The sequence below is a fragment of the Anolis carolinensis genome, chromosome 5, assembly GCF_035594765.1.
Source record: "Anolis carolinensis isolate JA03-04 chromosome 5, rAnoCar3.1.pri, whole genome shotgun sequence".
NCBI classification, from domain to species: domain Eukaryota; kingdom Metazoa; phylum Chordata; class Lepidosauria; order Squamata; family Dactyloidae; genus Anolis; species Anolis carolinensis.
In genome coordinates this window covers 160,911,219-160,936,604 of record NC_085845.1, presented here as the reverse complement: position 1 = coordinate 160,936,604, position 25,386 = coordinate 160,911,219, and the positions used below count along the sequence as shown (strand labels likewise).

The window sequence follows — 25,386 nt, the reverse complement described above, 5'->3', positions numbered from 1 at the left end:
TGCAGCACCCCACTAGTTATGAAATAACATATCACAACATAAGCACCTTTATTTTCATAGTTTAAGTGTTTTCCCATGTCATAGTCTGCCATTTAAAAATAATGCAGTTATGTATCTCCAAAAACACTTTTGGTAGGTAGGGAGAATTTTAAATTTTGAAATAATTGTTAACATACTCATTTTTATTTACTTAGGAGCCAGCATTGTGTAGTGGTTTCAGTGTTGGACTATAGCTCTGAGTTCAAATCCTTGCTCAATCCTTACTCAAATCTTTGCTCAGTCATGGAAGCCCACTGGGTGACCTTAGTTAAGTCACCATTATTTCAGTTTCAGGGGAAGTTCAGTTTGAACTGTATAATATGACTATATTTCACAAATGAAATATGGCAAGACATAAAAGCAGTACTTATGGGCAATATCACAGTAGTGTTATAAAGCAGAAGTGCTTGTTTCCCTGTCACCCAGTTCTCTCCTGCAGTATTAAGGGAAATCTAGTTTAGAGAATCCAAAAATCTCTCTAGCTGAGAATTTCAAAAGCCCCACCCGAAACTACATTTCCCAGAATTCTGCAGGGGCAGACTGGGCAATAGTGAAATGAGCATGTCCACTTTATAACACTAATGTGATATCATCAGAAGTCACAAAAGAAGGCCACCGTTTTGGCTTGTTTTGCATACGGTCCACTTTGCTTTGGAGGAGATACTTGGCTATTACTTGAATATTAAAAGGTTTTTTTGGTTTGAACATATGTTTTTCCTTATTAAATTTGAAAAATAAATCTTTTGTTGTGTAGTGTTGTGCAGGAAACAGAAACAGAATGTATCATGCAAGGATTGCTTTTTTTGGAGGGAAAATGTTAGAAAGAGAAAGAACTCATGCATCTTTCAGCCACTTTAGGTTTAAAATTCACTTTAAATTTCCTCTTATGTCCCAATCTCTTTTGCTTTTGTGTCAAGCCTTTTAGATGATAAGCCTTAGGACAGAGACTGTCTTATTACTGATCTTCATAAGCCACTCTGACAGGTTTTTACACCTGAAGAGTGAGACAAAAGAGCTTTTGAGAAACAAACCAAGTTTCCTGAGGTCATTAATTTCTATTGAATGGATTTCCCCCACACAAAGCCATATTTAATCATTTGTTTTTAATTGTTTGCCATCCCCTGGGTTCATAGAACAGCTATTTATTTGTTTGTTGGTTTACTTATTTCCTGAATTTTTTTTTTGGCTGGAAAAATGGAACTCACATTGTCTGATAGGAGCATTCTGTTAAAACAAATAAAATGAAAACATGAGAACAGGCTATTGCTTTTTTTTTTTTAAAAAAAACCTCACATTAATAAAACAGGAACAATAAGCTCTTTCAAGTGAAATCTAGTTTAGATTCCAGAGGCCAGAAAGAACAAAAATAGCATCATGTTTCAAACAAAAAGGTTGCAGGTTGTATGAGGCTTTGCATGTCAAAGGCAACATAGTCACTTCTGCTTAGTAAAAAAAAAGAAGGAAGATGTTGCAAGAAAGAAATCATGTGCTCCCTATGACAGGCTCTGGTCAATCATTAATTCTGGATCACATGACATTTTTGAATACTTCTCAAACTTAATTCCATGTATCCAGGACTCACAACCCCTTGCTCCTTTCAGCACCAAATATATCTATATATATTAAAGACAAATGGTGTCCTCCCCTGCCACTAAACAACAAAAGTACAAGCCCCAGAACCTAGAAATTTGGCAGCACAATCCACCATCCTTGCCCCTACGTTCCGACAACAAAAAGAAAAGAAAAATAAAGTCCTAATTAGAGGGAGAGGAATAATTGTTTTTAGCCAATTGCTACCAGTTAGAAGACTAAGCTCCACCCACTTGGTCTCCTAGCAACCTACTCAGGCCTCACTCTCTCTTCCACACTGCCTATAAAATACAGATGATCTTATTTGCACTGGATTATATGGCATTGCAGACTCAAGACCCTTCCACACAGCTATATAACCCATTTATAATCATATTATCTGCTTTGAACTGGATTATCTTGACTCCACACTGCCATATAATCCACTTCAGTATGCATTTTATTCAGCTCTGTAGAAGGAGCCTTATATAATCCACTTCTAAGCAGATAATATAAGATATACAGTAGAGTCTCACTTATCCAACATAAACACCCTGGCAGAACATTGGATAACTGAATACGTTGGATAATAAGAAGGGATTCAGGAAAAGCCTATTAAACTTCCCATTCCCTCACGACCCTCTCTGCTGCCAAACTGCCATCCATGTCTATGCCAGGCATCCTCAGAGATTATGAGATCTGTTTGAAAACAGACAAGTGGGATGTTTATTTCTATCTCACCAATGATATCCAGGATGGGACAACTCTTATCTGTCTGAGGCGACTATGAATGTTCCACTTGCCCACCTTGATTACCATTGAATGCCCTTGCATCTTCAAGGCCTGCCTACTTCCTGCTTCAGAGAGGAATCCTTTGTTGGGAGATGTTAGCTGGCCCTCAGTACATCGTGTCTGGAATTCCCTGATTGCTCAGTGCTGTTCTTTAATTAACTGTCCTGATTTCACAGATTTTTTTTAATACTGGGAGCCACATTTTGTTCATTCCAGGCAGGCAGGAACCATCCAGGCTTTGAAGCTACAAGGCTATTCAGTGCCAATTCCAACATTCACACTTGCCTAAAGCAGACAACAGTTCTTTCTTCCACCCTGGTCATTCCACAGCTATATCAACCCCACTTCCTTTTGTTACAACACATTTCACAACCTCTGAGGATGCCTGCCATACATACAGGCGAAACATCAGGAGAGAATACATTTGGAACATGACCAGGCAGACCACAGAACTCAGAGCAACCCAATACAAAGAAAAACAAAAATACTAAAATAAATACAAAAACTAATAAAAAACAAAATAAAATAATACAATTAAAAAACATAAATAAAAATAATATAATCAAATAATAAAATATAATACATAAAAATAATAAAATAAAATAATAAAAACACAAATAATAATGAAAGAATAAAAATAAAATAAATAAAAATATTACAATAAAAATAATAAAAAACACTAAAATAATTAAAAACACTAAAATTAATACAATAAAATACTATAATAACAGAAAATAACTAAAAATAATACAAGAAAGTAATACAATATAATAAATAAAAAAGATAAGTTACAATAAAATTAATTAACAAATACAAATAACGTCAAATAAAAATTCCACAACAATTTTTAACCAATACCACCACCACTTTGCCACAGCAACGCGTGGCTGGGCACAGCTAGTGTGTGTGTGTGTGTATATATATATATATATATCTTGGCCTTTTGGCTAAGATCAAGTGTAGTATCTGTTCTTATCAGTTTAATATCTGATACGTCCTCTATTTGAGGACTATATATTCAATGGATTTTTAAATTTTTTTAAATAAATAAATAAATAGGGCATAGGATAAATATAATGGACCTTTCTTCAACTCCATCTTTGTGTCTGGTCTTGATATTCACAGGAAGGGCAGGGCAGGTGGCATGATGATAAATGTTGCTAAACACTCTGTTAAACTGGCTTCAGACATGTATGCCAATACTCATTTGGACCATCATCTAGTCCAGATTCCTCTAGTCCGGTGGTTCTCAACCTGTGGGTCCCCAGATGTTTTGGCTTTCAACTCTCAGGGCTGTGGCGCAGACGGGAGAGCAAGCCAGTGCAATTAACTGCAATGAATCACTCTGACCAGGAGGTCATGAGTTCGAGCCCCGCTCGGAGCCTATGTTTGTTTGTCTTTGTTCTATGTTAAAAGGCATTGAATGTTTGCCTATATGTGTAATGTGATCCGCCCTGAGTCCCCTTCAGGGTGAGAAGGGCAGAATATAAATGCTGTAAATAAATGCTGTAAATCCTCTAAAAGACGGTAAACTAGCTGGGATTTCTGGGAGTTGTAGGCCAAAACACCTAGGGACCCACAGGTTGAGAACCACTGCTCTAGTCCTTATAGTAGTTAGTTTATAGAGTAAAATGTACAGCGATTTTTTTTTGCTCAATAGTTTTCTGAGAAACAAACCTGTCCTGCTTTTGTATATGCACATTGGAAAATATAGATACAGATATAGGAATTGTGATGTATATTATACTTATTATATGATCTTGAAACAAAAAAAACCTAGTTCATCCTTATGTTAGTGATGCATGCAAATGCTTATATTCAGCAACATACGCAAATAAAAAATAACATAACATGCCCTCGCCTTCCTTTCAAAGTATTGATAGCAATCAAGTCACAGGAAGTTTATGTCTCATATGGTGAACAGGGGTTGCCTGGCAACAAGCTCATTGTCAATTTTTCTTCAGGGTGCAATAAATGTCCATGTCTGGAACACTATTTATCTTCATTATAACTAAGTAATTCAAGCTGTCAACTCTCCTGTGACCACTGGGTATCTGCTTACCATATATTTGATGCTTGACTACACTGTTCTGAAAAAAAAATGCCCCACAAAATACTTGTCAACCTTGTGCTTGTGGAATCATTAACATTGGCATGCATCCCCACCTTTTCTCAAACTGTATATTCATTAACCTGGACAGACACTCATTTAATATGCAAGATCCCGTTCTCTAAATTTCCCTGAAGTTTAGTTATCTTAAGTTATTGAAGGAAATGTATCATTGTATCAAAGAAACATGAAACAAGTTGATGATCACTTATCTCTAAAATCTAAAACACTACAAAATCTGAAATTGTTCACAATGCATACACACATACACACCTTTCATAACTTTCAAGTTAAGAGGTCCCAAAGACTGACATGATAGCAGATGGATCTAGATTACCTTTATTTATGTTACTAAAAGAAATAAACAAAAGCAGTATGTAATAAAGGAGTCATCATCTTGAATCCCTTGAGTTGTAAACATGTTGTGTCAGTTTTTCTATGAGAAAAAAGGACTTCTCTTACCAGTAGTCCAAAGTGAAATTATGTGGGTCTTTCCATTTTTGAGTAGTTACCACAGGACTTACTAGAGCAAAAATTATACTACAGTAATTGTTTTAACTAATGGTATTTTTTATTTTCTTTTATAAGCAAAGTGTGTAAATCCCATGTTGGTGAAAGTGTAATTTTTTGATTTCTTATTTCTCACATTTCATCAAAATCCTCCACTCTCACATTTTTGGACTTTTAGAAAAACACCACCACCTGTGAAATCATGTATCTAAGCATTATAATGTATCCAACATTTGTGAGAAATTTTCTTGTACATATAGAGTGTTTCAATGGAATTCACCTATAAAGCCCTATAAGCTTTGGGTCCAACTTATCTTCGAGACCATATCTCTTTCTATGAACTGGCACAAGCTTTGAGATTTGCCGGGGAGGTCCTTCTCTCGGTTCCACCACTGTCTCAAGCACGGTTGGTAGGGACAAGAGAGAGGGCCTTCTTGGTGGTGGCTCCCTGGCTCTGGAATATCCTCCCAAAAGAGATTAGGTTAGCCCCCACCATTCAATCTTTTGATACAGCCTATAAACATGGGTTTTTAAGTGGGCCTTTGACCTTGAGTAGGCTGAAATGGGTCTATATGAGGTTGACACACTGACACTTCAGTTTGTGAATTGATGGCAGCCAGTTTTTATCTACAGGTGTTCTGCATTTTTAAAATTGAACAATTTTATTTTATGGAATGTTATTTGTGTTGGTAGTGGTTGTTGCTATTTTATGTGTTATTGTTTTTATACTTCTGTACTGTTTTTTGTTATATGCTGCACCCTGGAGTGCCTTTGTAAGCCACCTCGAGTCCCTTCAAGAAGATGGTGGAGGGACATAAAGTTGTTTATTGTTGTTGTTATTGTTGTTATTCAACCAATACATCCTTTTTAAAATGTTTGTGTATTTTAGCTTAAATTGATTTTAAATGAGAGGCTTTCCTTAATGAAGACCATAAATGTTCTTCATTTTTCTCAGACTCCTTCCTGCCTCCGCAATGACCATCTCAACATTCTTGGAGCCAATCTGGCATTCACCACTCTGTACTGGCCCCAGGATAAATGGTTTGTGTAGGTTCACCCCCAGTTGTTGATTTATTTAAACCTCTGAGTTTGTCTTATAAATTAATTTTATCTGGACCTAGAAATAAATTTTGTAAATGATGTGGGAGTTTTGGTTCCCTAGTTTAAAAAATGAGAAAACTGATCAACAAATAGAAGATGGCATAAGAATCATACCATTCAATTACAGTTGTATTATCACTGCTGGTGATACATACTATGTTGGGTACCTTCAATATCACATATCTTTTCAATAGCAAAGGCAAATATAATTATTATAAAATATAAAATAAAAGGATCATGGCCATCTTGGAATTAGTGGGGGGGGGGGGTGGAGGAAGGAGAATCCCCCCTAACATCATTTTGCTTCCAGTATGTTGGCAGAAAAACAGAAGACACCCTTTGAACCCAAATAGATGATGAGAAATTTGTGGGACTGGGACATATTGACATGTTTTTCCCATTAATAGAAAGGTATAGGAAAATCGTGGGTAAGATGGAATGACAGTGGGATGCACACAATTTTCTAATTGGAATGCTTCATGATATGATTTCATACAAAGAATTGTGAATCCATTATACTTCCTGAACTGTGTTGTCCAGACCAGGACAGTATCCCAGGTGAGGTCTCAACAAAACAGAATAGAATGGAGCTATTGCTTTCCTCAGTCTGGATACTATACTCCTGTACAAAGTATAATGGCATTGATCACTGCCTTATAAACTAACCTATGTTGTTTGTGGTCTGCTAAGGTCATCAGATTTTTTTAGCAGATCCAGACCCAAATCAATCCTTGCATGAACCTGTTCTATGGTACAATAACTTCTGCAGAAATGTGTGACCCGATGAAGGGGTAAATCTTTATATTGTGTACATTGATGTGAACAATGGTCTGGTAAGAGACTTGTGGTATTATCAAGCACTAGTGTCAAAGGGAATATATGTAGATACGTTGAACAAACCACTATTTGACAAGCAGTCTTGGAAAGGGTTAACCTTGCAAATGCCACTGAGAAGAGGCATTGGAATAATGATAGTGATAGAAAAGGTGAATCTAGAGGGTTGTATTTTTCCTTAAAAAGTCAGCTCATATATTAGCATGGGCTATCCAAGATAGACAGTTAATTATTAGCCCTGTGTATATATATGGAGTGGCATTGCCTAGCAACTAAATTGGTCTGGAATATTATCTTTAACCTTTTCTTTTTTGTATAAAGAAGGAGTTGAGTTCTGATTTTGTAATTGTGTGGCTGTATAACCCTGTGTCTCTTTGTAAATGATTTAAGTTCTTCTCATGCCAAACCTTTGTTTTGCACTGGATCATTCAGAACCACTTCCTAATACAGGGAGGAATATGTCCATATCCATCCTGCCTAAGTTTGTCTTGGAGAAACAAGCAAGACACTCAACTGTATCACAAAACATATACTATTTAACAATTTCATATCTATTTTGTTTATAGTATAATGCACCAATATCTTGACAGTATTTTTTAAAATCCAATAACCAAGAGTACATGCTGGTTAGCCACTAGTAGGCAGCCTTTTGAGAGTTCAAGTACTCAATGAAACATCAATTACATGTTGTGGATATGCAGATGAGCCTCTGATTAACTCAACTGTCTGGTTCCATGTGAGACAAAGGTATAAAGTTCAAAGATAAAAATTTAGGTTTAGACAATCAAAGACTTGGCTGCCAGCATAGAAGGTTAATGAATGCACATCTACTAAGCCCCTCTTCTGCGGGAATGGAAGATTCTCGGCCTCAGGTTAAATGGACCAACATCCTGGGCTTTATTTTTTTTGGTAAAAAGAATCATCTATCTATACATAAAACAATGATTCTAATAGTTATCTGGCTTGGGAAATAGCTGGGGGATCTTGACCAAAATCTCATTTCCCAGGAAATTATGCAAATGGGGGGAATGAAGAGGTGGCTGTCTTCAAGTTACATTTTGACACATGTGTTAGAAACAGTTTATATACTTCATATAATAAATTGACACAACAAATAGTATAGAAAATATTCCAACTACACAGAAATAATCAAATCAATACATTTTATTACAGGGTTAGATTTGATAGAGTTTGTAGGGTACAGCTGCTGCTACGTCTATTCCAGAGCCTCTACATCCATTCCAGAACCTCTAACTCCAGATTTCCAGAAAATATTTTAATAAAAAGAAATAATAATCTATATGTATAAAATGTACTGTTAGTTTGTAGGACTGCGTTAACACCAAAACCACTGGGCCAAATCACACCAAATTTGGCCACAATACACCAACACATCCAAGGTATGACCTCCACTAAAAAAAAAAAAACTTACACAAAAAAACAGGATGACCATAATTTTTCCCAAACCCAAGAATAAGTAACAGGACTGCCCTGGCCCTGCCCCCTTCCAGCGTGAGGGAAAAGCATGAAGCCACACACATGCGCACACACATAACTGACAAAAGGAGCTCACGCAGCACCACCAAGCAACCTCCCTCAATGCTGGATCCTCCTTCCTCCCTTCCTACAGCAGCAACCTTTGCTATGGAGGGGCGAGCAGGAAGAGAGAGGGGCACACAATGGCACACAATAGTAAGTGTATTTAAAGTTAAAAGAGCTGATCTACCTTAACCTAAATGGAAAAGGAAAACCTTTAACAAAATAAAGTTTGCTTGCTGTTTCAGGAGAATCCTTAGCTTCTATAATAACCAACAACTGGATCATTTTGCCCAGCAACAGTAAATATCAGGTTTAAAAGCTTAGAAAACAAAAGATAAAACTACCAAATACATGTCTTTGTCTCCCTTTCATCAGTTTAAACATTGTGGATTACTAACCTCAATAGGTTAGCACTTGAAAGGTTCCAGAGTTGCATTCTTCTCCTCATTAGTGGCATAGGCACATACACAAAAAGAGAGAGGGTTCTTTAAAGGTCATAGCCTTCCATCAAGAATGCAGGAGAAAGAATGAATGCTTTTGTAGAGAAAAATCTTCTTTGATTATATGTGACTCTAAGGAGAAAGAGAGGGTAGCATGGACTAAAAGATGGTATTGGAAACGTATGATTCTTTGGAAATTGTTAACTTCTTTAGTATTTGCAATTTTGTACTCTTTTATTTCCATTATATTCCTCACTCATGGAGTTGTTCTAAGTTTCTCTTATGGCAAGAGCAAGATTGGGGTTATCTTTCCCCTAGGAATCAATCTGTCTGTCTGTCTGTCTGTCTATCATCTATCTATCATCTTTCTACTGTCTATCTTTTCTACATAAATTCCTCCAAAACTCTACATACATATGATAGACTAGGCATGGGTAAACTTTGGCCCTCCAGGTGTTTTGGACTTCAAATCCTGCAATTCCTAATTGATGGTAAAGTGGCTTGCATTTCTGGGGGGGGGGGTGAAGTTTGCCCATGCCTGTGATAGACATGAATGGAAAACCTGAATATTTTCCCTTATCTCCTCCATGGCACAGCCCCATGGCACACCAACACTGTCTTCTGGTGGTTTATACAGACACATTGTCCAGTGGGGACAGGGTTCACATATTTCATGCATTCTGTTGTTCTGCTGCCACATGATCGCATGCCTAACACATTACAAGGGGTAGGAAACAGAGACAGAAATTGATTGGTGTTTTTAAAAGAACTGTAGTGCCCAAGGAAAACTGATTTTTAAAAACAGGTTCCCACCAAACATACCACAAACCATCATCAATGCCTTCATCAGAGATTATACACATATATAAATCATTTCCCCGACAGTGGTAAACTGAAATTAATCTCCTTATCCAATAACTGAAAATAAGGGGCATGGATGTAATATTTCATTTGTATGACTATCAAACTAAATCATGATGATTAATAATACTGCACTGAAGACTTAATTTGTTAATAGAAATTGCCATGTATTATTGTTAATATAAAAAACCCAGGTATTCTCTTTTACATGAACACTTTACAATACAGGACTCTTATCATTTAATTTGATTCACAAACTTATATGATCTGCTCGAGTAGGATGAAATTATTTCTATATGTTATGGGAGTTGTCCTTTTTAACTTAGTCACAGCATCAAAAAGATATTTAGACCAGCTCTGTTTCACTCTGGCACCTTTTCTTCCCAATCTGTCCCTTCTATGGCCATGTACAAAGTGACACTTGTGGAGATGAGTAAGAATATTGGCTCATTTGTGTTTAATGAATGAGCTTTTTTTCACCTACTTGGTACAGGTTAATCTGTAGTTTGGTTTAATTGTTAGAAAAGTAAGATTGGATATGCTCCTTTGGTCACATTTGTCAGGGATGCACATAGATAGATATTTCAGAAGCTTTTGGTGAGCTGTTTCTTTAAATTGTATGGCCATTCAAAAGGCTGTTTGCTATACAAGGCTGGCTCTTATGGCTAATCTGCATTATAATATTAAGGATAGTTTAGCCCTTGGAGGAGGTGGTGAAAAAGCTCACTCCCCCCATTCTAAGAAGTATGGTTTAGAGAAGACTGGACATTGATAACATTTTGTGATCCTGTCAAAACTTTGGTTTATCTCTAGAATGGGGAAATGGAATGCCCTTGAGTGTCCCCTCCATCTTGTGGTTTTCATTGTTGTTGCTAATAATAATAATAATAATAATAATAATAATAATAATAATAACTGTTTAGTTTTTAGCCTGTTGCAAGAAGAACAACAGGGAAGGCTAGCCTCTCTGGGAAGGGAATTCAGGATCAAGGGCAGCCACTGAGAAGGCTCTCCTGTGATGGTAATGGGACTAAAAGAAGGAACTCTCCTGAGTATCTTAGGTCAGGTTTGTACAGGGAGGTATGATCTGCCATAGTGGAGTTAAGCAAGCTCCTTGATTTATTAGAGAACTGGCAGCAATATGAATGGGACAGAGACTACATCATTGATGGCAGAAAACTCATGATAGGTCTGACTGAACACAGGCTAGAGACAATTGCAAAGCCTACTCCATTACAATGAAGAAATTGTATTTCTCTGCCACCATTAAATCTGCACATACTTGACCAGTGAAGCTGCACCACAAGAACAAAATCCAGATGACTCAACAGCTTGCTGCAATGAATCAGCAACATACTTTGTAATTTATATTGCTTTTATCCACTCATGACTTGAATGATGAAGTCAAAACAGGTCCAGTCAGTGTAATCTTGGTTCCTGTTTACCCCGAGTTACTGAATAAAATTCAGTTTGTGTAGTCTGAGAATATGGAGCCTCTGGTGGCTCAGTGTGTCAAAGCGCTGAGCTGCTGAACTTGCAGACCAAAAGGTCCCAGGTTTATACCTGGGGAGTTGAGTGAACGCCTGCTGTTAGCTCCAGCTTCTGCCAACCTAGCAGTTCGAAAACATGCAAATGTGAGTAGATCAATAGGTACCGCTCTGGCAGGAAGGTAACAGCGTTCCATGCAGTCATGCCAGCCACATGACCTTGAAGGTGTCTACGGACAATGCCGGCTCTTCGGCTTAGAAATGGAGATGAGCACCAACCCCCAGAGTCGGACACGACTGGATTTAACGTAAGGGGAAACCTTTACCTCTACCTTTTAATCTGAGAATATGGACAAGATCCCCGGAGAGTCATCTGTTTATTGTAACTTTTCACTTCCTGATTCATTAAAGCACCCAAAGGAAAACTGGTTGAATTGGGTAAAAATTTTGCAACAAGGTGAATGCCTTCCTGAATCCAGATAAAACAGGTGTCCATCATCAGTTGGAATAGGAATTAGGTCTGTTCTGGACAAAGTTACATATCCATGCCCTGAAATCTCAGATATGTAACTTTGATGTACTCTTGAATTTGCCCTTCAACCTTGAGGCTCAAGTTTTGGTGATGGCCAGGAATGCATTTCCACACTTGGTTGAGTTAGTGTGACAAGTGTGCCAGGTTTTAATGTTTAAGAGCTTTCAATGTGTTTTAACTGTTTTAAATTAATGTGTTAAAGGGAATTGTGCTTAATACTTTTTAAATTATTACATTTCAGAATGTTTTAGCCATATTAATGTGTAGTGTAAACTGCTTTGGATTCATATGAGAGAAAAGCAAGATATAAGTAAAATCAACATTGAGTGACTATTTCTCTAGGACATGAGGTCTTCTCTCTCAAAAAAATTATTTTCATTAAGTCTATTAGATTTAGTTTAGCTTTCATCACCTATGAATTCTCTTCTGCTGATCCTTTCAGTTAGATGCAATAAATCTCATCCTGTCTGAATGCCAGACATTGACTCTGAAGACCAGGGCTGAAATCCTCATTCAACCATACAAACTTACTGTGATCTTGGGAAAAACTGCATTCTCTCAGCTAAGAAAACTGTGACAGGTTTACCATAGGATCACTGTAAATTGGAAATTACTCAAAAGCACACAACAACAACAACAACAACAACAATAATAACAACAAATTGGTCATGTCATCTTTCTGGAATATTCATTACATGCAACCAGTAACAAAAAGTTGTAACTTGGGGCCCTTTCAGACAGGCCCTATATCCTAGGAGCTGATCCCAGATTTTCTGCTTTAAACTGGATTATATGTGTCCAAACTACCAGATAATCTGGGATAAACAGAAAACCTGGGATCAGATCACGGGTTAAAGGGCCTACCTGGAAGGGGCCTGAGTACAAATTATTTAAAGTTCTGGAAAAATCATGATAGTGCTATCTGAAGTTATAGCAAAGATTGAATAGACATAGACTTGGTTATCTTGAAATTTATATCATGATCTTATTAATGATACTTTTCAATCAACGTATAGTTGCAACTTGAAATATTGAAACCAATCCACTAAAATTAGAGGGAGGTCAGAGTGCTCATGCTTTTGGCTCATTGCCTTGGGAAAGTAAGACTAACAATAATGTGATATATCTATGAAAATGGCATAGATCCAGGGATGATAACAAGCTATTGATTGATTTACTAAAATAATTATGAACAATCTGATGGATTCTATAGTGTGATGCACAAGGGTGAAATCTTTTTGTGTTATCCCATTCTTTTTCCTCTGTCTGCCTCATTCTTTATGTGGCATGTAGCCTTCAGAGGTCTTATGTCTTCCCATGACTCATGACAGACGACATGAGAATAAGTGATTTAGGTTACAAATTAATGTGCACCTAGAGCCAAATAGCTAGCAAGTATAATAATCTAGGAAATACACTGGCACTTTCAGGCAAATCACACCTTAGTGAAATATTCCATGGTGTACTCATTATGTGGACTCTTCAATTACATTAGATATTCTCCAGCCAAATTAAAGTACTTTTTAATCCCATTATCATCAATATCTGAATAATTTCTATGTCAATGTCTTTTGAACTCAGTAGGAATTCATTGCAAACAAATATGTTTAGATTAAGAGTGCACAAGTGTAATATCCCAAGAAGCAAGATAGTCCTCATTTTTGCAAAGTTAATGGTGGCTAACCATGCCATCCTAAACATGTTTATTGAGAAATAAGTCCCATGATTTCAGTAAAGCATAGTTGAAAAACATGAACATAGGTTAACATAAGAAGCATATAATCTGAACACTTCCATGTGATCTAGTTTTATTAAATGTAATAAAATATTATTTCAAGTAGGTATTATTAGGACTGGGTTTCATGTCCCATTCAAAACATCAGGATTAACTGAAAATAGCTAAGGTCCAATTGCTAACAATGAGGCCATTTTCAAACAGGCCTGGGGCATTTGTTCTGTCAACATTTGATGAAGTTCAAACATAATATAATTAAATCACCATGTGCAATGTCATAAGGGATAGATTCAAATATATTTAAAATATGGTAATATATGTAATACAATTTTCCTGTTTAACTGGTCAGTGAATAAACTAAGCACAATGTAGTCTCAAATAAGGTTGGTGGGAATGAGAGGGCCTTCTTGGTGGTGGCGCCCCAGTTCTGGAATGTCCTCCCCTAGCGTGATCAGGCTAGCCCCTTCGCTTCAAGCCTTCCATTCCAGCTTTAAAACATGGCTTTTTAAGCAAGCCTTTGAGCTTACATAGCTTTTTAAGGATTAGTCCGAGGACTTACTGTGGGCATCACGTTGGCACTGGGCTATGTCAATTGAAACAACTTATTTTTATCAACAGCTATGACTACATTTTACGAATGTTAATGCTTTACATTGTACTTATGTATGTGTGTGGTTGTAATTCTGTGGTTTTTATCATTTCAAATTTATGTATTATCTATATGCAGCACTTCGCTGTATTTTGTTGGCCGCCCCGAGTCCCTTTGGGGAGATGGTGGTGGGGTAGAATATATATATAATGATAAAGAAACATGAAAGAAATGAGAAACACAATAGAATTATAAATTAATGCATCTACCCTCTTTTATTTTCTTAAATATTCTTAGCTTTTTAAAAAAAAATTCAGCCTAATTGAGACCTTTCCCCACTAGAACATATAATCAACAGCAAAAATAAAGAGTGGGCCTAAAATCACAAAGGGGTTTCAATATTTCATCACTCTGTTTTTGTTTTTAATTTGCAAAACAATAGGAAATAGATTGGCATTAGGTGTGAAAAATAAAATCTTGTAAATGGTGTCCGATACCATAGCATCATATATAGGTCTCCTTTGTGACTTCTGGCTCAACTTGTATAAACATAAAATGTGTACCTGTTCTCAAAATGTGTTTAATGAGGATACTTACATAAGAAGGTGATGATTATGTCTCAGCAATTGAGTCACAAGATGCATTTATGTAGATTCATAAAATTGCATCCTGAAATCTTAGCCACAAAATCTAGTTAATCTAGTTCATTGTTTATACTTCCTTGAGTGTATTATGAAGCAAAATAGATAATTTTAATAAGTCAATTGTATATTGATTCTTCAACTACTGTATCAAGAAGCAGATGTTTAAATATATTTCCAAATATGTGCTATAGTTCTGCAAAATATTTCCTTTAGCATACCTACCACCTCATCAGACAGGCTGCTTTCCCCTTTGTATGACACTTGCTCTCCCGTTTCAGGATGGAGCCCATTCCACGATGCACGTGTATTTCCTGCCGGGCTCCATCGTGAAAGGGGAGGACAAGTGGTATATCCCACCACCATGGCAATGCGGGAGGCTTCCCATGTTGCCTTCAGGAAAATGAGGTGCAACAATGCTTCCCCCCATGGGATGGGGGGTCAAGGTAATTCATGAAATGCAGGGCATGGAGCATCAGGTTCTCCACACCCCCAGTCGGGACCCCATGGATTTGTCATGATGCATGGTGAATCCATGGGCTTTTGTGATGAGGTCCTTAGATTGCTGCCCCTTGACATTTTGTAGTTCTAAAAATACTTAACTACAAAATAGGCAGCATTGGAATCAATTGCTTTTCCTTCTGAGTAGACTTGCTTAGGAACAGGATGTAGATCAATCCTTCCTCCCTTCCCTCCCTCCCTTTCGTTCTTTTCATTCTGTATTTTATGTGAAAGAATAAGTTCACTCAGTTGCTCTCCACCTTCCTTTTTTGGCGGGTTCTTGTTGTTTCAGATAAATGTCTTTAAAAATATGGAAGGGGAAAAAATGAACTAGGTCGGGTGCGTACTGGCATTGCCATAGAGTAATTGTTAATAACTACACATGGTAATTGAAATAGAAAAGTGAATTTAAATTTAAAACTGCATTTGCTACAGCACTAGGTATACAATTAGAATATGAACCAGTGATAACTGGTGGCTTCCCTGTCAAGTGAGGTGATGAATCCTGTTTTATTTATTTCTTGTGTCAGAAGCAAACCAAGGGTACAAGTTGTAATGGATTTACATTTTTTTAAGAAAAAAAACCTTTGCATTAGTATTAAAAGTCTTTTGCCCAATAGCTGGCCACTAGGCTTGATCGATCCATGAAAAATTTGATTCTAAACTCGTTTCAAAACTAGAGGGGGCAGTTTTTCATTTTTGTTGCTATTTACGAATTTTGTCCCCAAAATTTTTTGAAATTAACGAAAATTCGTTATTTTCTAAATTAATTCGTTAATGGCGGACGTGCATGCGCAATTCCCAAAAACAGCACAGAGGAAGAGGACTTTACAGGACTCTCCCACCCTCATTTTTTGAGTGATCTTCTTCCAACTTGGTACAGTGGTAGAACACATTTAACACTGATAGCTCACCAAACTTTGGAACGTTTCCCTTATCCTCTGATTTTTGGCGAATTTTCATAGCTTTTATAATAAACCATTTTTTAATAATTGCAGAAATCTGTTCCTGGTTTGAAAGTCTTATTTCCTGTTAAATTGGGTTGTCTTTACTGTGAAAGTCATTGTTCTACTTCAGAAACTTTGTTTTTGTGGCTGAAACTTTGTTAAATTGGTGTGTGTGTGATATATACTGTGTAATATATATATAGTCCCTGCATAATGTGTGTGTGTGTGTGTGTGTGTGTGTGTGTATAGGTAAAGGTAAAGGTATCCCTTGACGTTAAGTTCAGTCATGTCTGACTCTGGGGGTTGGTGCTCATCTCCATTTCTAAGCCCAAGAGCCAGTGTTGTCCATAGACACCTCCAAGGTCATGTGGCCGGCATGACTACATGGAGTGCCATTACCTTCCCGCCAGAGCGGTACCTATTGATCTACTCACATTGGCATGTTTTCAAGCTGCTAGGTTGGCAGAAGCTGGAGCTAACAGCGGGCACTCACTCTGCTCCCGGGATTTGAACCTGGGACCTTTCGGTCTGCAAGTTCAGCAGCTCAGTGCTTTAACACACTTCGCCATCGGGGCTCATGTATATATAATATACATACACATACACACAATGTGGAGAATATGTGGAAAGGTAGATAGATAGATAAGTTGGGAGCCACAGCGAAGGCACCTTCCTGGGAGCAAGGTCTAATAATAATAATAATAATAATAATAATAATAATAATAATAATAATAAAAAAATCCCTTACAATATCCAAGATGGGTACCATTATTGGCAGAGAAAGCCAAGCTGTAGGAGTTGAAATCCAATCATTTATCCTCCCTATAGAATCAATTTTATATGCATTTTTAGCTACAGAAAAGCTAAAATCAGGACAGTAAAAGAACAACACCCAGAAAATGGGAATTCCAGACAGGAAACAATCAGGGCCAGCTAATACCTCCCAACAAAGGATTCCCCCAGGTAGGAAGCAGCCAGGCTTTGAAGCTGCAAGGCTATTCAATGCTAATCAAGGTGACCAATTGCAACATTCACACTTGCCTCCCACAGACAAGAGTTCTTTCTCCCACCCTGGACCTTCCACAGATATATAAACCCCACTTGCCTAGCTTCGCACAGACGTCAAAACCTCACCGCCGGGCCCCTCTCTGTCTCTCTCGGTCTCGGCTCCATCCGCCGCCTTCCCGCCTCACAGAGAGACACCAGGCCTGAGCTGAGGCGAGGCGGCGGCGGCCATTTCCCCCCTCCGTCTTCCTCCTCCTCCTCCTCGGCCTCCTTCCCCCTCGCCCCCTCCCATTGGCTGAGCCCGTGACGCCCCTTTTGCTGAGGGGCAAAAGGAAAGGGCCTGAATGGTTTGGGTGATTTGCAAAAGCTTTTTTTTCCTAACGAAGAAAACGACGACATAACGAAAAACGGCCTCTTGCGATTCGAAACCGCGATATCAGACGTATGGACAACCAATGCTTCAAAATTGCTTCAAAACAAACGAAAATAACGAATTAATAACGGTTAACGGGGAAAACGAATTATTTGAGCAAGCCTACTGGCCACTTGGAGTGTCTCTGGTGTTAGAAAATGCATGCTGTGTACTCTTCAATACTGCAAGGTACTCGAAAGACATTGCAAGGCTCTTGAACCTCAAAATTGTGCTAGAAATATTTGAAGAATACTCACCATTTGTGTTAATTTCACACTTCAAGTAGTAGCATATTGGGGTCAAGGAAGGGAGTCAGTGGCAATGGGAATTCTGTAATCAGAAGAATTATATAGGTCAAGGGAAAATCGGCTGCATGAGGCCCAGGGGAAAGGAGTCAGAGATGTAAAGGAAAGGACAGGGAGAAGAAAATATGTTGAAGAAGAAAAAACAGAGGGAAAAAGTAATTTCTTCTTTCCATTGATATCCTACCGTAGCAAACTATTTTATGCTCAGTGCATGTAGAAAGATGCCAGATTTCCAGTATGTTGAGACCTCATTTGATTTATTCATCATTATTTTTGTTTGTTTATTTTTAGCTTACCAGGATGCCAGGTTCAGGGAGGGACCTTCTTGAATATTATTACAGTTACAATTCTTTCTGATCTAATATGTTGATTTTACATGCATGCAGATAATATCCAGGCCTGGTGAATGGGGGTGATCTGGTACAGAAGAGGTCCTGGATCTTCAACAGTTTGGGATAATCTGTCATCAGAGAGGAATATCTCATAATGGTATTTGAAAAATATGCCAACCCTAGTTGTTAGGCCCCATTTTTCCCACCAGGGCCATCCATTGTTAGTACCCATGGTATATCTATCCAATGCCCTATGGATCTGTGGTATGTGTGTGTGTGTACAGTGGGTTCTTGGTATCCTCTGTGGTACCAGGACTCCCTATATATATGGAAGTTAAATTTCTATTATCTATATATATAAAAGAGTGATGGCATCACGGCGATTCACAAAACAACAAAAGTACAGGCCCCCCAACCTCAAAATTTGACAACACAACCCATCATCCATGCCTCAAGGTTGATACAACAAAAAGAAAAGAAAAATAAAGTCCTAATTAGAGGGAGAGGAATAATTTTTTTAATCCAATTGCTGCCAGTTTAGAGGGCTAATCTCTGCCCACTTGGTTGCCTAGCAACCAAGGGACAGCCAGGTTTCAGTTAGGGGACAGGCAGATTTAGGCCTCACTTAGACTTCTTCCACAGATTATCTAATTTGCACTGGATTATATGGCAGTGTAGACTCAAGGCCCTTCAACACAGCTATATAACCCATTTATAATCTTATATTATCTGCTTTGCACTGGATTATCTTGACTCCACACTACCATATAATCCACTTCAGTGTGCATTTTATACAGCTGTGAAGAAGGAGCCTCCTATTATCCAGTTCTGAGCAGATAATATAAGATTAGAAATATACAGTAGAGTCTCACTTATCCAACGTAAACAGGCCGGCAAGATAAGTGAATATGTTGGATAATAAGAAGGGATTCAGGAAAAGCCAATTAAACATCAAATTAGGTAATCGTTATACAAATTAAGCACCAAAACATCATATTATACAACAAATTTGACAGAAAAGGTAGTTCCATGCGCAGTAATGCTATGTAGTATTTACAGTAGAGTCTCACTTATCCAACACTTGCTTATCCAACGTTCTGGATTATCCAACGCATTTTTGTAGTCAATGCTTTCAATATATCGTGATATTTTGGTGCTAAATTCATAAATACAGCAATTTCTATATAGCATTACTGTGTACTGAACTACTTTTTCTGACAAATTTGTTGTCTAACATGATGTTTTGGTGCTTAATTTGTAAAATCATAACTTAATTTGATATTTAATAGGGTTATCCTTAATTTCTCATTATCCAACATATTCGCTTATCCAACGTTTTGCCGGCCCGTTTATGTTGGATAAGTGAGACTCTACTGTACTGTATTTACAAATTTACCACTAAAATATCACAATGAATTTAAAACACTGACTACAAAAACATTGATTATGAAAAGGCAGACTGCGTTGGATAATCCAGATCATTGTATAAGCGAATGTTGGATAAGTGAGATTCTTCTTTAATATGAAATAATTACGGGGATAGAATAATGCAGAACAATATAATCTCTAAAACCAGGACATTAAATAAACAGGGGAATTCCACACAGGAAACAATCAGGGCCAGCTAACACCTCCCAACAAAGTATTCCCATCATCAAAGTCTGGAAAATCTTCTGTTTTCTCAGGGCCACAGACAGTAGAAGCACATAAAATATCGCAAACAACACCACTCTGAAAACAAGGGAATTCCAGACAGGAAACAATCAGAGCCAGCTAACAAAAAATTCACTCAGGGAGGAAACAGGTAGGCTTTAAAGCTGCAAGGCCATTACATCCTAATCATTTTTCCTAATTGCAGCATTCATACTTGCCTCCAACAAACAAAAAAAAACCAATCAGAAATATTGTATATTCACAACCTTTAGGAAATAATATCCCCTGATGGCGCAGCGTGTTAAAGCGCTGAGCTGCTGAACTTCTGGACCGAAAGGCCACAGGTTTGAATTGGGGGAGCGGAGAGAGCCCCCACTGTTAGCCCCAGCTTCTGCCAACCCAGAAGTTCGAAAACATGCAAATGTGAGTGCATCAATAGGTACTGCTCCGGCGGGAAGGTAACGTCACTCCATGTAGTCATCCCACATGACCTTGGAGGAGTCTACGGACAACGCCGGCTCTTCAGCTTAGAAATGGAGATGAGCACCAACCTCCAGAGTAAGACACGACTGGCTTTCATTATTTGCCTCTTGGTATGTTTGCTAATGTTTGACAGTTTTCCCCCTTTCAAATGTGCCTTGTTGTAAAACCCTGCTGTTACATTCTTGAACTTTGCCATGACTACAACCCTAGGGTATCTGAACTGTCAGGTAGTGGGAGTGGAAGACAGAAAGAGCTTGCAAAAAGACCAGAAGGCACAAAGATTCGTAATGTGCTGACGAATTTCCTACTGGCAGATAGCTTTCACTATGCCTTTATTGCTGTCACATTTTCTTAAATAATCAGGAGACTTCTCTGCTAATGGACAATGGAGACTGTCATCTTGATGAGAACTTGTCCAGGCAATCTGCCATTTGGCTTTATGTTTGGAAATGAAGGTGGAGCCAGCTTGGCTGGCGATAGATAAGCAGCCCTGAAGTGATCCTCTTCAGAAGTAACATCACTAATTTATCTGGGGATTGCATTTGAATTCTGATATGGCCACATCTCTGAGAAGTGAAGTATTAATTGTTTTCCACTGGGAAAAGGTCACAATTGGGGTTAGCCTAGCCATACTCTTGGATGGTGCATATCTGATTTAGAACCACTGTTTCTAGTTGAGATACATCTTGATTCCTAGTCTAATTAAGATATTTTTCTCTCACCCTTTTTCCTGGAAAAGATGGAAACTTTTTAATATAATGTAGATAAGCATTAAGACCACTTTTTATACTATGCAGCATTTATGTGATGTCTAGCAAAACAGAATGTGTGGTTGGGGACTATGAATGTGTCAGGACATTTTCTTTTGCAAGACAAATAATAATAATAATAATTAGATTCAGTCTCCTTTATGTGCACTTTTTGTGGTGGCATTTAAAAACAGATTATATCCTTTGCCAAATGATAATAAGATTTCTCTTTGCATTTCCCAAAATATGATTAATGGTCTGTCTGCCTCCCACAGTTGTAGCTGACACTGGCTGGTACAATGTAAAAATTTAAATTGCATAGCAGCTTTTAGAATAGTAAAATAAAAACTAGGTGAAAACCAATTGCAATGGTTTCCTGCTGAATGATAAACACATTCTCGATTTTATTATTAAAAATACATACTGTAGACACATGAAACTGAAAAGTAAACATTTCCTTACTTTTATCTGGAACAGGGAGACAGCACTGGTATAAGCAGGAGTTTATTAGGAGAGAACACCTCAACTGTTATAAAGAGAACTGGGCAAAAGGTACAAGAACTGAACAGTTAGAAAAACAAAACTTAAATAAATAGCTGGGGGGATGGCCCATGGTCTTTGGTATCCTTACATTAATGCACAAAGCATAGAAAATAAACAAGATGAACTCTTTTTACAACAAAGGAAATAGGCTATTTTTGTGTGATTCGTCAAATACCCATCCTGTTTTCAGTCCCATTGTTGGCTGCCCCCCCCCCCCAAAATTCCATTTACTCCTGATATCAGGAGAAGGGGATACCATTTCATGATCTGTCAGCCAAAAGCTCCAGGAAGGTGTGGCCCATTGGCGACAATAGGGGAACTGACGAGACTTCTCTTTCCGTCTTTTTTATGGCTATGAGGACAAAAATGGCCACACTTGGAGAACACATTTATGACTGCAATCTCTCCACATTTCAGAATGTTTGGGTCATCCACAGATTTTAAGGATTTTTTTTACATTTCTACAAATAAAATGTCTTTTAAAAAGCAGCAACAGCCCCCAAAAAGATTTTCTTTTAATTTTGTTGGGGTCTACTACAGACCTCCAAGTCAAACTTCCTAGAAGAGATGAGAACATATTTTAAAAAAGGAAAGATGTAGTAATAATGGGAAATTTGAACTATCCTGATATTTTTTGGAAGACAACTCTGCCAAGAATATCACGTCCAATAAATTCCTCAATTATTTCACAGACAGTTTCATTGTCCAGAAGATAGAAGAGGCAACAAGGGAATCATCTGATCCTAATCAACATTAACGATGTGGCAAATGTGATGGAAGTGATAGGTTCCTGAGGCAGGAGTGATTATGTTCTTCTACAGTTTGTTATGCAGAGAAAGGGAAAGTCAAGCATAGTGAGTCATGCATTCTAGACTTTAAGAAAGCTGACTTCAGTAAACTTTGGGAAAACCCAAGTGTGACCCCCACAGTCAAGACAACTAAAACAGAAAGGAGTTCATGATGATGGGGGTTTATGAAAAGTGAGATATTGGAAGCACAATTTCAAAAAATTTCAATAAGGAGGAAGAAATAGGGGGAATCTAAAGAAACCAGAATCAATGTCTAAGGAATTTTCAACTGAACTAAGATTTAAAGGGGAGATGTACTGTACAAGAAATGGAAAAAGCTCAGGCTTGTTAGAGAGATTAAAAATAATTTTAAAAGGGGTGGGATTTGGTTATGTCCATAAGAAAAGGAAGAATAAGCAAATGATTGGGCCACTGTGTGCAGAAATGGCAAAACACAGAACATAGAAACTACTCAACAACTTTTTTGTCTCAGTCTTCTCCCAGAAGTTAACAGTGCTCAACTTGGGGATAATGGAGAAGATGATGCAGTAGGGAAAATACAGCACAGAATAGGTAAAGAGACAGTATATGGATATCTGACTAAATTAAAGTCTGCAGGGCCAGATGAATTAAACCCAAGGGTATTAAAAGATCTGGCAGAAGTAATTTCAGAACCACTGGCAATTCCTGGAGAACAGAAGTTCCAGCAGACTGAATGAAGGCAAGTGTCATCCCCATGTTCTAAAAGGGGAAAAGGATGATCCAAACAATTGCCACCCTGGAGGTTTTTAAGCAGAAGCTGGATATTTATCTGTCTTGAGTAATTTATTTCTGTTTTCCTTGATTGTAGGGAGTTAGACTGGAGGAGCCTTGTGGTCTTTCCCAACTATATGATTCTCTTATTCTTAATCTTCCAGCCCATGGTCTAAAACAGAAGTGGATGTGTTACGGCCTTCCAATGTCGTTGGACTAGAATGGCCAGCATTCCACATGGTTGGCTATACTGGCAAGGGCTCATGGAAACATTGCTGACCCCTGGCCTAAATCCAATTGCTAGTCCTTCCTAGAATAGATCCATTAATTAAATTACCGAAATCTAAGACAATATTTATGCACCTCTCATTGATTTAATGGATCTACTTCAGTTGGATCTAGCAACCAAATTGATGCCCATATATTTCGGGTAGTAAACAGAGAATACATGTGGTCTGTACTATTGTGTTTCAACTCAGAGATTGCTGGTGAGTAAGGGATGAGTTTAATAAAGCAAGCAAGATTTTCTCATATGTCTCATATGTCTCATTTTCTCATGTCTCATATGTCTGGACTTTTAAAGCCAGGGATAAAAGCACCATATGTTGAATCAGATTACAAATGAGCAAGACTTTTTTTTTTGGCATGTGAAACAATGGCCAGAGCATCTGGGGGGAAGGGACATGATAGATTTTCATAAGCTTGCACATGGTATAGAACTTGGTGGGAGACAAAAGAAAGCATTTCTTCTCACAGTAAAACTATGAGCTATGCTAAAAGAAAATATGATGATAGAATCTCGGCTACCGTAGAAAAGAGGAAATCATAGATGATCTGAGCCCTTCATAGAACATTGTCAGTAAAAAGTGTCGTCAATACCTAAAGCAAAATGCCATTTCCCCAGCATATGAATAATACAAAAGGGGGTGAAAGATTAGATCAAAATTTGCAATGCTTTAAAGAAAAGATGCTTCATAGTTTGTAATTAGTAAATTAGATAGAAACCTTAAAATCTTGTGAAGCTATCTAATGAACAATGACACCATGTGCAGAAAGTAGATTCCACAGTGTTTAATTGGAAATATGTGGAGAGAGACAGAAAGACACACAGAGATGTTACTTTAAATAGAACTTCACGAAAATGCAAGAGTTTGAAATTAACTGGCAGTTTTGGTGGTTTCTTTGTCCCTTTAGATTTGTTGGACTGCAAGATTAAAAACAATCAAATTTATCCATATAATTAAACCAAACTAATAGCAAACATGATCAAATACACTATTCCAAATCTCTGTCATAACTCTGACCTAACTCTTTATAATGGGCATGGACACTCCCTGCTGATTTTAACAGTTATTCTATTTACTTTATGAAAGCAGAGGATATATGAATATGCTTTCATCTGGGCATTCTTATATGTCCCCTCAATCGAAATAAATGGTGCAACTCATTTGTGACAGAAGCTCTGCATTCCAGCATAAAGAACACTTTTAAATAGGTTGTAAATTTCTGGTTCTGGAATATCAACCTAGATGGTATGTGGGTGTAACCCATATGCATTTCAACCTGCAAGCAATATGCCATTAACTTCAACAGAACATCACTGTGGCTCATATGTGTCATTTTCTCACAACATAGTGTGAAAAAGGTTCTTTTAAAGAATACGCTGCAAGGACAACACTAGCAAAGCTGATTTTTTACAAAGTTTATTGGATATTTTCAGAAATTTTTGCTTAGTTTTGTTCTATTAAAATGCATCAATTACTGTTCTGAAATTATCTATCTGAGGAAAATAATTGTAAAAAGTATTAATAGGTGAGTCAATAAAATGATATTACAATCAATGATCAGCATATTAACCTGCAATAGCCTACAATGACACTAAGAATGAATATACTTGTGTGAATTATGATGCTGTAATAAACAACATGGTATGTCGATTGATAACTAACTATCAAGGATCTACAGCAAGCACTAGTAGTGACTATACAGAATTTGGCTATTTACAGATAGGGTTGTTGTATGTCTTTCGGGCTGTGTGACCATGTTCCAGAAGTATTCTCTCCTGACGTTTCGCCCATATCTATGGCAGACATCCTCAGAGGTTGTGAGATATGGATAAACTAGGCAAGGAAATAT

The 25,386-nt window shown here is 37.6% G+C and overlaps 1 protein-coding gene and 1 pseudogene across 23 annotated transcripts in view; both read left to right on the top strand.

Moving 5' to 3' along the window:
• Positions 1–25,386, top strand: part of mgat4c (MGAT4 family member C) — a 432,147-nt gene that overhangs the window by 153,910 nt on the left and 252,851 nt on the right. The gene's annotated exons all lie outside the window — the stretch shown is intronic.
• Positions 3,331–3,439, top strand: LOC134299793 (U2 spliceosomal RNA; annotated as a pseudogene).